General features: G+C 42.7%; 1 pseudogene; it reads right to left on the bottom strand.

Moving 5' to 3' along the window:
• LOC141831720 (uncharacterized) overlaps positions 1-4,069 on the bottom strand; it is a 6,824-nt pseudogene extending 2,755 nt beyond the window's left edge.
• Positions 4,070-13,982: the final 9,913 nt, after the last annotated feature.

Here is a 13,982-nt window from a genome sequence, read left to right as displayed (position 1 = left end):
CCTAGTTGCTCAAAGGGCGCCAGGGGAATTTGCATCATATCCTCCATGTTTTCCTTTAATGGATTGAAAAGGATTTCCTCATCATGGATTGTTGAACAATTTGCACAATTGCAACAATCACAGCATTCCTTGCAGCCTTGACATAAGGGATCATGTGGGATATCTTCCTACTGCAATAAATCAAGAGGTTTATTTATTTCATGAAATACCGCAAGAGAATGTGATAACCTGGGTATATCTTCTTGAATTTCTTCATCTCGTTGGTTGAAAATAAAGGGTTCTGGGGTTCGGGCTGCAACATAATTCTGAAAGCTTAACGCTATATTGCCTTCAAGTAAATTTCTTGTATTTACTTCAGTGGGTTGCATTGGGATCTCAATTCTAGTGGATCTAATATCAAGCCCCTGCAACGTTGTTGTAGAGTACCTTAGTCCTGGTAAAGCACGAACTCCATGGCTTGCTAAGTAATCAACTACTCCCTGTATTTCATAGGCAAAACCTACATTTGGAGTGTTGAATAATCTTCCCACCAATCCTCTTGTAATTAAGAGGTTTGCTTCACCGTTCCTCCATTGTTCATATCCTCGGATTAGCACTGAGATTTGAATATTCCTGAAAAAGTCACCAATGGTCATCATAATATCAGGAATAATATAGACTAATTGACTTCCATGAATAAGGTCAACTTCCATAGTCAACAGTATTGACTTATCACCCAGCCATCGATTATCCCTGAAGACAATAAGAGTCATAGTGCCTTCTGCTTGTCGGTGCAGTATTTGAACACGCACTTGTAGAATACCAATATGTATATATTGCATTCTACTGCATTGTTGCTGGTTGTGGCTTTCCTCTTGAATGAACATGCTATCTTGCTGATTATTATCAGCATAAAGTAATGCTTCTTCTAATCTATGTACATACCCACAGTGATGTACGTCGTCCCTCCGTGAATGGTAGAGTACCTCAGCTGGTACTATAGAAGCACGTTCCTGCATAGAAAGTTGTAACTGAACCTGGGGGTCAATTTGCTGCTCTAGGGTGTAAGTGGGATTTGTTCCTCCTGTAAGCCTTCTACCCAATCACCTCATAACTTGTTGGGTATTATGGAGCCTTCGCTGGTTGCATCTGTACTCCCAGATTTGATCCTCGAAGAGAGGGGTTTATGATGGTGATTGATGTTCTTGAATGGTTCCAGATACCATTTTTCAGTTTATCCTGTTCTTCCTTTAAAATTATATAAGGGTCTTTGAATACAAGAAGTTTACCCTTACCTTCTTTTGGTTTTTCAGCAGGACCTAATGATAACCCTTTTAATTTGTTTATTAACTCGTATTCCTACTTTTCTTTGAACTTCCAAATGGTGTTTAAGTCAGTTTTAATGTCTTCTAATAATTTAGCAATTGACACAAGAAGTTGTATCTGGGTATTATTTTGTTTCAAGATTGTAGCAGCGGATGTGGATGTAACGACCGCCCTTCTTACCTCAAGGCGATCCGTTACTTATACTTGCTAAAATCTACTATTAATTTAAATTTTCTTACTATGTGATGATTTCGTAAACACAGGCTCCCAAATGAATAATATAATGCATAGAACTACCATAATGGTAAACATTCAAACGTGCGGAAAATAAATAACTGAAAAAGAAAACTAGTCTTTAACATTCTTAATGATGCAAGTTCCCGAGGCTCTTTATTCTAAGTTCCACCACAGCACACACTTTGCATCGTCTCTGCCGCCTCCGCTACTCAAATTGTTCTTTGCCCTTATCTGCAGTACAAGGGAAATAAAACTATAAGCATAAAGCTTAGTAAGTACCATTCTACTCACAAAACGATGCATATTTTAAAATCATGCTTTTGAAAAATATGAAAGGAAATATCTTCATGCTTATCATTTATTGCTACTGAAACATATAAGCTAGATAAATATCATGGCACACGCATCATAACAAGCACATGGACTAAAATCATAACTAAACTAAACAGGATCTTAAAAACTACTTTCACTTCAAGGTAGTAATGGACTTTTGAAAACTTATACATATAGTAAGTGAAAATAATAATCATCCTGATGTGGGCCCGGCATGGTGCTAACTATGCACGCATCCCTAAATAGATCCGAGGTAGCTAATCCCGAACCCATTAGGGTTCTACTAGGCGATCTGAGCCTAGGGGCGATCTAGGAGCCCACCCATGGACGATCTGAGTCCAAGCTGTAACGACCCGGCCCCTCGGCCCCTTGGGCGGCCCAACTAGTGGCCCAATCGGCGGTCCCTTGGGCGGCCCAACTAGCGGCCTCCTTGGCGACCCCTATGTCGTCAATCGACGACCCTCGGCCGTGTCGTTACTCACTAGGACTTTCCACCCCTGGCCAGTGGATTTTTGCCTCCCCCAGGATTCGAACTCTAGACCTCCAGGTTAAGTACTAGAGTTTATGAATCCTGGTAGCCAAGTGAGACTCACTTGGCTACCAGGATTCATAAACTCTAGTACTTAACCTGGAGGTCTAGAGTTCGAAATCCTGGGGGGGCAAAAATCCACTGGCCAGGGGTGGAAAGTCCTAGTGAGTAACGACACGGCCGAGGGTCGTCGATTGACGACATAGGGGTCGCCAAGGGGGCCGCTAGTTGGGCCGCCCAAGGGACCGCCGATTGGGCCGCCAATTGGGCCACTCGTTTGGGCCGCCCAAGGGGCCGAGGGGCCGGGTCGTTACAATAAAAAGGCGCCTTTTTATTGTAACGACCCGGCCCCTCGGCCCCTTGGGCGGCCCAACTGCGACCCAATTGGCGGCCCATTGGCGGTCCCTTGGGCGGCCCAACTAGCGGCCCCCTTGGCGACCCCTATGTCATCAATCGACGACCCTAGGCCGTGTCGTTACTCACTAGGACTTTCCACCCCTGGCCAGTGCCTAGTTGCTCAAAGGGCGCCAGGGGAATTTGCATCATATCCTCCGTGTTTTCCTTTAATGGATTGAAAAGGATTTCCTCATCATGGATTGTTGACCAATTTGCACAATTGCAACAATCACAACATTCCTTGCAGCCTTGACATAAGGGATCATGTGGGACATCTTCCTGCTGCAATAAATCAAGAGGTTTATTTATTTCATGAAATACCGCAAGAGAATGTGATAACCTGGGTATATCTTCTTGAATTTCTTCATCTCGTTGGTTGAAAATAAAGGGTTCTGGGGTTCGGGCTGCAACATAATTCTGAAAGCTTAACGCTATATTGCCTTCAAGTAAATTTCTTGAATTTACTTCAGTGGGTTGCATTGGGATCTCAATTCTAGTGGATCTAATAACCCAATCAAGCCCCTGCAACGTTGTTGTAGAGTACCTTAGTCCTGGTAAAGCACGAACTCCATGGCTTGCTAAGTAATCAACTACTCCCTATATTTCATAGGCAAAACCTACATTTGGAGTGTTGGATAGTCTTCCCATCAATCCTCTTGTAATTAAGAGGTTTGCTTCACCGTTCCTCCATTGTTCATATCCTCGGATTAGCACCGAGATTTGAATATTCGTGAAAAAGTCACCAATGGTCATCATAATATCAGGAATAATATAGACTAATTGACTTCCATGAATAAGGTCAACTTCCATAGTCAACAGTATTGACTTATCACCCAGCCATCGATTATCCCTGAAGACAATAAGAGTCATAGTGCCTTCTGCTTGTCGGTGCAGTATTTGAACACGCACTTGTAGAATACCAATATGTATATATTGCATTCTACTGCATTGTTGCTGGTTGTGGCTTTCCTCTTGAATGAACATGCTATCTTGCTGATTATTATCAGCATAAAGTAATGCTTCTTCTAATCTATGTACATACCCACAGTGATGTACGTCGTCCCTCCGTGAATGGTAGAGTACCTCAGCTGGTACTATAGAAGCACGTTCCTACATAGAAAGTTGTAATTGAACCTGGGGGTCAATTTGCTGCTCCAGGGTGTAAGTGGGATTTGTTCCTCCTGTAAGCCTTCTACCCAATCGCCTCATAACTTGTTGGGTATTATGGAGCCTTCGCTGGTTGCGTCTGTACTCCCGGATTTGATCCTCGAAGAGAGGGGTTTGTGATGGTGATTGATGTTCTTGAATGGTTCCAGATACCATTTTTCAGTTTATCCTGTTCTTCCTTTAAAATTATATAAGGGTCTTTGAATACAAGAAGTTTACCCCTACCTTCTTTTGGTTTTTCAGCAGGACCTAATGATAACCCTTTTAATTTGTTTATTAACTCGTCAGGAATTCCTGGAGGGGATTTTTCTTTTCTTTGAACTTCCAAGATGGTGTTTAAGTCAGTCTTAATGTCTTCTAATAATTCAGCAATTGACACAAGAAGTTGTATCTGGGTATTATTTTGTTTCAAGATTGTAGTAGCGGATGTGGAAATATATTATTCACTAGGTTTGGCAAAACCAACAGATGGGGGATCAAGAGCTTCAGTGGCTATAAGGGCGTCTTGGTAAGATTTAGTTCCTTTGGTAACAGCATAACTGGTCATTTAAGTGGGCAAGGATACTTAAGATTTAGGTTTTTCAAGAAGTTCATTAACCTTTAGCAGGGCAATTCCTCCCCAGGGTTAGCTCACACAGGTGTGCCCTTGGGCTTACCAGGCCTCCTTGCCTATGTTGCCAAGTTAGGACCTATTCTTTTAATTTCCCTAGTTTGCATAATACCAATAGCTTAAAGATTAACAAACTATCCTTATTACCTTTCCTCTTGAGTATCCTGCCTTGGGGGAGTTAAGCTGTCATCTTTTGGAAACAAGCTTGTAAAATTTCAGCAAGCTAATAAAATCTGTGAGTTTTCCATCTTTTCTCCTTATTTCTCTTAGCTTAACCTCCTCTTTTTCCTCCCACATCATCTGGTATCTGGTATCAGAGCTTGTTTCCAAAAGATGACAGCTTAACTCCCCCAAGGCAGGATACTCAAGAGGAAAGGTAATAAGGATAGTTTGTTAATCATTAAGTTGTTGGTATTATGCAAACTAGGGAAAACAAAAGAACAGGTCCTAACTTGGCAGCATAGGCAAGGAGGCCTGGTAAGCCCAAGGGCACACCTGTGTGAGCTAACCTTGGGGAGGAATTGCCCTGCTAAAGGTTAATGAACTTCCTGAAAAATCTAAATCTTAAGTATCTTTGCCCACTTAAATGACCAGTTACGCTGTTACCAAATGAACTAAATCTTACCGAGACGCCCTTATAGCCACTGAAGCCCTTGATCCCCCATCTATTGGTTTTGCCAAACCTAGTGAATATATTTCCACATTTGCTACTGCAATATTGAAACAAAATAATACCAAGATACAACTTCTTGTGTCAATTGCTGAAGGCGAAATACCCAGGTTTGGTTGTTGGTTTACTTCCTAGAGTAATATTTGCTTACCAATTTTTGGAAGAAAAATGCAAGGATGTGTCATCCAAAAGGGAGTTGAAGAACCTAACTTTTTGCAGCCAAAACCAATCCCTGGTTATTATCAAAAGAACCAAAGGAAGTATGGGATTCGGAAATCCACTACCTATAAAGGCAAGCCACATGAATCTCATGCAAGGATAGAAAGGCGGAAGCACCTAATTCGCAGTAAAAGGTGCAAATGTTATTTATGTGGACAAGAAGGGCATTTTGCCAAGGAATGCCCAAATGAACGCAGAAACATAAAGAGAGTGGCCATCTTTGAATAGCTAAATTTGCCAGATGACTGTGATATTCTCTCAGTACAGGAAGGAGAAGATCAAAGTGATTAGTATCTCTGAAGGAGACAATGACACTGAGGATTTAAGAAGGTCAATTCAAACACTTGTTTTTTCTAATGAATCTCTCTTCATGCTTATAGGAAAAAAGGAAGGAGGTTATAAACCTCAGATCAGGCTTAATGAAGATCAATCAATATGTCAACATGAATGGCGTTATAATGAGTCAACACTACCACCACAATCCCCTGTATGTTCGTGTTGTAGAAGAATCACAATGCAGCGAGCAAGAATGCATTGTACAAACTGTTTGCTTACGGTGTGCAATCTATGCAGCCCATATTACTTTAGCAAGCAAGTCCCAATAAAGCCAGCTGCACCAGTACCTTTTGTTCCGAATAAACTTATTCAGGAACAACAAAATTATATAACCTGGTGTGAAACTGAGATTACCAAGCTCCAGCAGGAGGTGACTTTTTACAAAACCCATTATGAAGCTTTATTAATGGAAAGGGATTTCGAAGAAGATTTTCAATAGTTAGAAAAGGGTAAACAACCTCTAACTGATGAAACAGAACAGCAGGAAGTGGAAGTTGTAAGCAACATAACCACTAAAGAAGGAGGAGGACCAAGGTTAGTTCGCAATATGTTATATAATCTAACCGTTGAATTTGATATCACCTGACTTCGAATCTGCTAAATCACAAATTCTATCTAGTTCTGAAGTATCCTCGTTATAAGAAGTGTTTAGTCGCATTCTCCGTATAGAAAATATCATACATGTTCCATCTAGTGGTGCTTTGGTGAGTCGTAATAATAATTATGTGTTAAAGAAATCAACTATTCACAATAGAAACTATTGGTTATAAATATTTGTTAATTTTTATAGACTTTTTCTAGAATAGACCATAAATTCCTTACTATAAATAGGGTCTTATATCTTGTAATTGAATATGAATTCTTTTGGTTATTTTGGATATCATGGTATCAGAGCAAACCTAATTCGGGTTTTATTTTCGGCGTCGTCTTTCTCCAAACTCGTGTTCGCGCCGCCTTCGTACATCGCAAAAAGACGCCGAACTTCCTTCGCTTCGTGCGCAGCAGAAGACGATCCCTTCCTTCGCGAAAGTGAAGCCAGCCGAGCCAGTCCTTCTTCGCCGACTGCTTCTCTCTTGCTGCTGATCTCCAAATTCGCTTCGGCGTGACGAACGCAGCACCCGTGCTCTGCCATCCCAACGAGGCTTCCCTCTGCGACGCCTTCGATTTTGGTTTCGACGCAGGCTTCCTCTTCTCGCCGAATCTTTTTTTCTCCGGAGCAACCTTCTTCACGACCAACGAGGAACTGGAGCCCGACCTTGATGGAACGAGGCACGATCTTCGTCTTCGGACCGCCATCTCCTCCCCACGGCGTCGTTCTTCACCTTGCCGGCACCTACTCCGCCCGCCTCCATCTCGATCAATCAAACGTGGTAATCGGGAGAGATCTCGTTTAGGTTTTGCCGGAACAACCAGCCTTACAATCCCACTAAAGTAGGGCTTCTGAGGACTCCAGGTTTTGTGGAACAGTTGACTTTTGTTTGGTTCCTTTTCTCACAAATCGCGATCCCTGGTCTGATCGCGTGATCCCAACACTTCTGTTTGAGCTCCGATGCTGCATGCTAGATTTCTTCTATCCCATCTTCATCACTGCATTCCAGGGCATATCCATTGGTTTTTGTGGTTCGAAGTCTCACAGCAGAGTTCTTATTTTTATTTGGAATTCTTCTCCAAATTTGGTATTCTTCTTCGTCTCACAACACTAAAAGTTTTTTGACTTCGTTTGTGAATTAAATTTTATGGCTGAACATAAACCTTCTGTCGTAATGGATATGATGCCTGTGGTATCTAAAATTACGGATTATAAGTTAAATGGTTTAAACTATTTGGATTGGAGCAAAACTGTCCGTCTTTATTTACGAAGTATTAGTAAAGATGGACATTTGACTTATGACCCGCCACAAGATGATTCAAAACAGACATGGCTTTGAGAAGATGCTTGTTTATTTCTTCAGATTTGGAATTGTATTGATAATGAGATAATTGGTTTGATTAATCATTGTGAATTTGTTAAAGAATTGATGGATTATCTAGATTTTCTGTACTTTGGAAAAGGAAATCTCACCCGTATGTATGAAATTTGCAAAGCTTTTTATCGTGTGGAAAAACAAGATCAGCCTCTAATTAATTATTTCATGGCTTTCAAAAAGACATATGAGGAGCTTAATATATTGCTCCCTTTAGTCCTGATGTGAAGGTTCAACAACGCCAACAAGAACAGATGGCTATCATTAGTTTTCTTGCTGGCTTATCACCTGACTTTGAATCTGCTAAATCACAAATTCTATCTAGCTCTGAGGTCTCCTCATTACAAGAAGTGTTTAGCCGCATTCTCCATACAGAAAATACCACACCTGTTCCACCAAGTGGTGCTTTGGTGAATTACAATAACAATTATGTATCAAAAAGATCAACTATTCACAATAGAAACAAAGGAGGAGACTCACAAGCTTCTGAAATTCGGACATCAAATTCTAGTGGTATTATATGTAACTATTGTCGTAAGCTGGGTCATACAAAGTTCGAGTGCAAAAAGCTTCGGTACAAAAATCAGCAAAAACATCAGGCTCATATTGCATCCACTAATAATACCTCTGATAAATCGGTGCTTATCTCTGCAGAAGACTTTGCAAGTTCTCTCAGTATCAGGAAACACTTAAGTTTTCTTCTTCCTCTATCATTGCTATTGATGATTCGGGTAACCACAATACATGCCTTGTTTCCTCATCCTCTAAGTGGATCATTGATTCTGGTGCCACGGATCATATGATAGATAATTCTAGTCTCTTTTCTACTTTCATGCACAAATCTAATACTCCTTTTGTTACCTTAGCTAATGGGTCTTCATCTTGCGTTCGTTGGTCTGGCACTGTCAATTCCACTCCTTTTCTTTCCTTATCCTGTCTTACATTTACCCAATTTATCCTTTAATTTGCTCTCTGTTAGCCAATTAACTTGCAATTTTAACTATTGTATCTCATTTTTTCCTGATCATTGTTTATTTCAAGATCTTTTAATGAAGAAGACTATTAGTAAATGACATGAAAAAGGAGGTCTCTACATTCTTGATTCACCTGCCCCAAGATCTCTTGTTTGTTCAAGTGTAAATTCTCCTTTTGAGGCTCATTGTAGGTTAGGACATTCATCTCTTCCATTGCTCAAGAAACTCTATCCACAATATAGTAGTGTATCTCCATTAAATTGTGAGTCATGTCAGTTTGCTAAACATCACCGTCTTAGTTCAAGTCCAAGAGTAAATAAGCATGCTATTAGTCCTTCTGAGTTAGTCTATTCTGATATTTGGGGTCCTTGTCCTATTCTGTCTAAATCTGGTTTTAGGTATTTTATCACTTTTGTGGATCATTCTCGTGTAACTTGGTTATATTTAATGAAAAAACATTTTGAGTTATTTTCTTTATTTTGTGCTTTTTGTGCGAAAATTAAAACTAAGTTCAATATGTCCATCCGTACTCTACGAAGTGACAATGCCAAAGAATATACGCCTAGTCTATTTCAATCTTATATGTGTCAGAATGATATACTTCATGAAACCTCTTGTGTTGATACTCCATCCCAGAATGATGTGGCTGAACGTAAGAATAGACATCTTCTTGAAACAACACGAGCTCTTTTATTTCAAATGAATGTTCTCAAATCTTTTTAGACAGACGTGATTTTCTACTGCATGTTTTCTCATTAATCGTATGTCATACTATATTCTTCATGGTGAGATTCCTTACAAAATTTTGTTTCCTAACAAGTCATTGTTTCCTGTTAATCCTAGGATATTTGGTAGCACTTGTTTTGTTCGGGATGTCCGTCCACACGTCACTAAATTAGATCTTAAATCTTTGAAATGTATTTTCCTTGGTTATCCTCGTCTTCAAAAGGGTTTGTTCCGGCTCCTTACCGACGATAGCCACAACACCAGGTAATAGGAGGCCGTGTCAACTTGTATTCCACGTCGAGGAGAGGGGCCTGAAGAGACAACAACTGAACGCACAGGTCAGTGGGGCACCGGGGAGTCCCGGTGTGGACACTCCGACGCTCAAGTCAGGCAACAAGCAAACTAGTGTGTATTCTGGAAAATTTCATATAGTCCATTGTCATACTTGTGGAGTTTATATAGGGGTGGTGGGGCGATCTTTTAGGATCTCGGTGCCTGTGATTGGCTATCGATCCGCTATTGATGTGATAAGGATAATCTTCGAGGGTTTTTGGTTATCCGACGGCTCAGATTTGTAGATCTTTATCTGACGGTTCTGCTCGCGCGAAGTATCTTCTTTAGGTGGTTGGGATTAGGCTAGACCAAGTAAGGGACTTGGTCTATGTTCTCCTTCTAGCAGATGGGCTGCCGATTTTGGTGGGGAGGTTGACGTGGGGTTCTGTTAATATACATTCCGCAGACTGATGTCGCGAGTGGCCGGATTGGGGGGGGGGGCGCACCTAGGAGGCATGTGTGCTGGTGGCCTTACTTTAGTTGGGAGATCTTTGTAAAGCTGTCTGGCGATCCATGCTGGTGTCATGCCCGGAGGTAGGCGTGTGATGATCCAGCCTCGTCATGAGGTGGGCATACAGGGCTAGGACCTTGCCATGAGGCAGACATGTTATTTCGGTGCCTTATCATAAGGTAGTCATGTGATGCCGGTACCTTGTCATGAGGTAGGCATGCGGTGCTAGTATCTTACCAGGAGATAGGCATGCGATGTCGGTGCCTTGTCAGGAGGTAGGCATGCGATGCCGGTACTTTGTCCGGAGGGAGGCATGCGGTGCCGGTACCTTATCAGGAGGTAGGCATGCGATGTCGGTGCCTTGTCCGGAGGGAGGCATGCAGTGCCGGTACCTTATCAGGAGGTAGGCCTGCAATGCCAATGCCTTGTCCGGAGGTAGGCATGCAATGCCGGTGCCTTATCCGGAGGGAGGCATGCGGTGCTGGTACCTTATCAGGAGGTAGGCCTGCGATGCCGGTGCCTTGTCCGGAGGTAGGCATGCGATGCTGGTGCCTTATCAGGAGGTAGGCCTGCGATGCGGTGCCTTGTCTGGAGGTAGACATACGGTTATGAGGTGGAGCATTATCGTCAAGAAATGGCTCTCAGTACGGTAGAGAGTTCATCGGGTATATCCTCGTATATATTATCCCCTTTCTAAGGTTTACATTCTGCCTGATTATCGTTTGGTTGGGGGATGACCTGCCCATGCTGATGGGCAAGGGGGTTCGGGTATTTCACGTGAGGTCTGTGTCTCTTGTGTTAGGGGAGGAGCTCGTCTCTTAGAGAGATCGATCTTCCCTACCTTTCCCTTAGTCTCCAGAAAATGCCTCTTTGAGCTTCTCATCCGTCCTCTCTACGTATTCTTCCCTCGGGGAGGGATATTCGCACCAGATCACAAGCCTCCCAACCTAGTTTAGTCGAAGGAGACGAAGGTGACTGACTGAACTCAAGTCGAGCTTAAGCTGCCCTTATTTTCTCTGCTGCATTATCGTTGTAGCTCCGGTAGGTTCCGCGCCTAATTTATCAATCATCCTAGTCCGTCGATATGAGGTTTTGATGTGTCAACGGTTGAGATCAGCTGACTGTTTGATTTATATTTTCTTCTCGGAGAAGGTTTGATTTATCTTTTCTTCCCTTCGCCTTCTCCGGTCACTTCGCCTAACCCTAATCCTCGCTTCGCGCCTTCGGTCGCCTTTGCTCCAACTTCCTTCGCGAGCCTCCCTTCTTTCCGTAAGTTTCCTTCCTTTCCTTAAGGGTTTTGGTTGTATTCCCTGTGTTCTGTGGGTTCTTCTTCCTGTCCTTTTCATTTTCTTTCGAAACCCTAACTGTCGGTCATCTTTTTCCTTCGTGCCCTCCTCGTGGCTTCCCTCTCCTTGGGTTGTTTCCTTTGCCCTCGCTTTTAGCTTAAAGTTTCTTCTTACAAGCCCGCCTGGTTCTGTTAGTCGCCGGTTCCTTGGAATCTCGTTGTCCTTCGCCTTCCTTGGAGTTTGCCTTAATGTCGACTAAAGTTTTGTGGTACGAGAGGTACAAGCCTTCTCGGTTTACTGAGGATGAGGGGATCCTGCTTAGGGCCCAATACCGGATCCCTACAGATCACCAAATTTTGGTTCCTACTAGGGCTCAGAGGCCCCACGAGCCTCCGTCAGGATACGTGACTTTCTTTCGTGAGCAAGTGGAAGGAGGTCTACGTTTTCCCATTCCGTTCTTTTTGCAAAACCTCGCCTCCTACTTCCAGTTTTCGCTTTCCCAGTTGGGTCCAAATTCTTTTAGCCTGGTTTGTGGTGCTTCCGTTATCTTCGACGTCTACTTCCAGTTTTCGCTTTCCCAGTTGGCTCCAAATTCTTTTAGCCTGGTTTGTGGTGCTTCCGTTATCTTCGACGTCTACCAAGTTCCGAGGGATCCTATTACCTTCCATTACTTCTTCGACCTCAAGAAGGGAGGGAGAGGTGAGATCTATTTGTCCGCTAGGCCTAGTCACAATCTTAAATAATTATCCCACCTCTCATAAGGGCTGGAAGGATAGATATTTCTTCCTTAAACCGCCTCACCCTTATACCTGGCCTTCTTTCGTCCAGAGCCACTCCCTTCTCCCAACTTGGACCAATATAGGTTCAGTCATGTCTTTCTAACGACTTCTAAGATTTGTTAGACCTCAAGTTCGATGTGCAAGCCTTGATAGCCAACGAGGCCTTATTGTATAAGGCTAGGCTGAGTCCCAATGACATTCCCATGGGTGCCTCTCTGAGTAAGTTCCCCTGGTGTCGTTTATAGTTCCTTTTTACTACTAACTACAAATATGCTTTCCTAATTGACATGATTCACATGATAAAGAATCTAAATGGAAAGATCAGGATGTAATTATTTCAACTTATCAAGATTGGATGTCCCAACTGAGCATGAATAAGAAGGGGAGATGTCGCCGCCGAACCAACAAAAGAGGACTGTTGAAGCCGATATAGGCCATGAGACTCATATCCGAAGCCAATCATCCTATCCGTACTCTGGTCCTGTAAGGAAATAGAAAATTTAGTAAACGAGATAACAAAATCAAGAGACCGAGTAAGCTGACTAATTGATAATAAATTAAAGGGAGCACCGAGAACATAAAGAACATTATGAATAGAAAGAGACAGAGAAAGATGAACAATATTGACACCCTGGGATTGAATTTGAGAACCATTTTCCATGACGACAAAGGGTAAATAATCAGAATTAGAGAGAGAAGAAAAAAGTGATCTTTTTTCTAGTGATATGATCGATTACTCCGGAATCAATAACCCATGAACTCAAAGAGCAAGATATGTCAGCAAAGGAATTACCAGTGAGTGCAACGGCAACAGAGAAATCAGAGACCTTTCGATCCTCATACCATTTTAGAAAGTCATTATAGGAAGGCGGTGGGGTCGGATTTGGTGGCAATTGTGAAATGGAAGCTAAAGGAGCGATAAAACTCTGGACCATCTGCGTAACACGGGAAGGTCGACCATGTAGACTCCAACATTTATCAATTATGTGTCCTGGTCGATGGCAATGATCACACCAAGGGCGCCCTTTGCTACCCTTACGAGGTGGAAGTCTATTGTTGTTTCGAGAGACCAAAGTTGATGAGTAGGGAAGCATATCGAAGGTCTGTTTCGCCATCCAAAACATTCATGCTCTGCTCACTTTCTGTGGAAAGCGCGAGCTCGTGACCTAACCACCTTCGCTGCCGCTGCTTCTAGGAGGGAGAAAGCGAGGGGAAAAAAAGGATGGGGGCGGTCAAAATCGTACCTTTTGTATTTGCTTCTAGCGGCACTATGGTTGTTGAGTGTCTTGCGATCCAATGTCGACTTGGCCGCCGTTGAGAGATGCTACGTGAACGCAGGGATGCGATGCAGGAATCTCGTCAAGGAAGACATGACGGGGAAGACGTGCACCTGGTTGATGTGTCGCAACGAGACGATGAAGTCACGAGTCCGAGTGTTGGTGGCAACGGAAGTTGCTCGGGTGAAGGAAGACGCGCTACTGATCTGCGTCGCGACGAGGAGGACGTGCAACGAGGGAGGCTTGATCTGCATCGCGACGAGGAAAATGCGCGACGAGATGGCAGAGGACAAAAGAAAACTATAGCTCTAATACCATGTAAAATAATATGGAATCTTATTTTATTACAAGAGATAAGTCTATATTTATACACGAATATAGGGATCTATT

This window comes from Curcuma longa, chromosome 7 (assembly GCF_044706935.1).
Source record: "Curcuma longa cultivar G26 ecotype Majalengka, Jawa Barat chromosome 7, ITB_CL_G26_1.1, whole genome shotgun sequence".
Classification (NCBI taxonomy): Eukaryota; Viridiplantae; Streptophyta; class Magnoliopsida; order Zingiberales; family Zingiberaceae; genus Curcuma; species Curcuma longa.
This window is presented reverse-complemented; position numbering and strand designations above follow the sequence as displayed.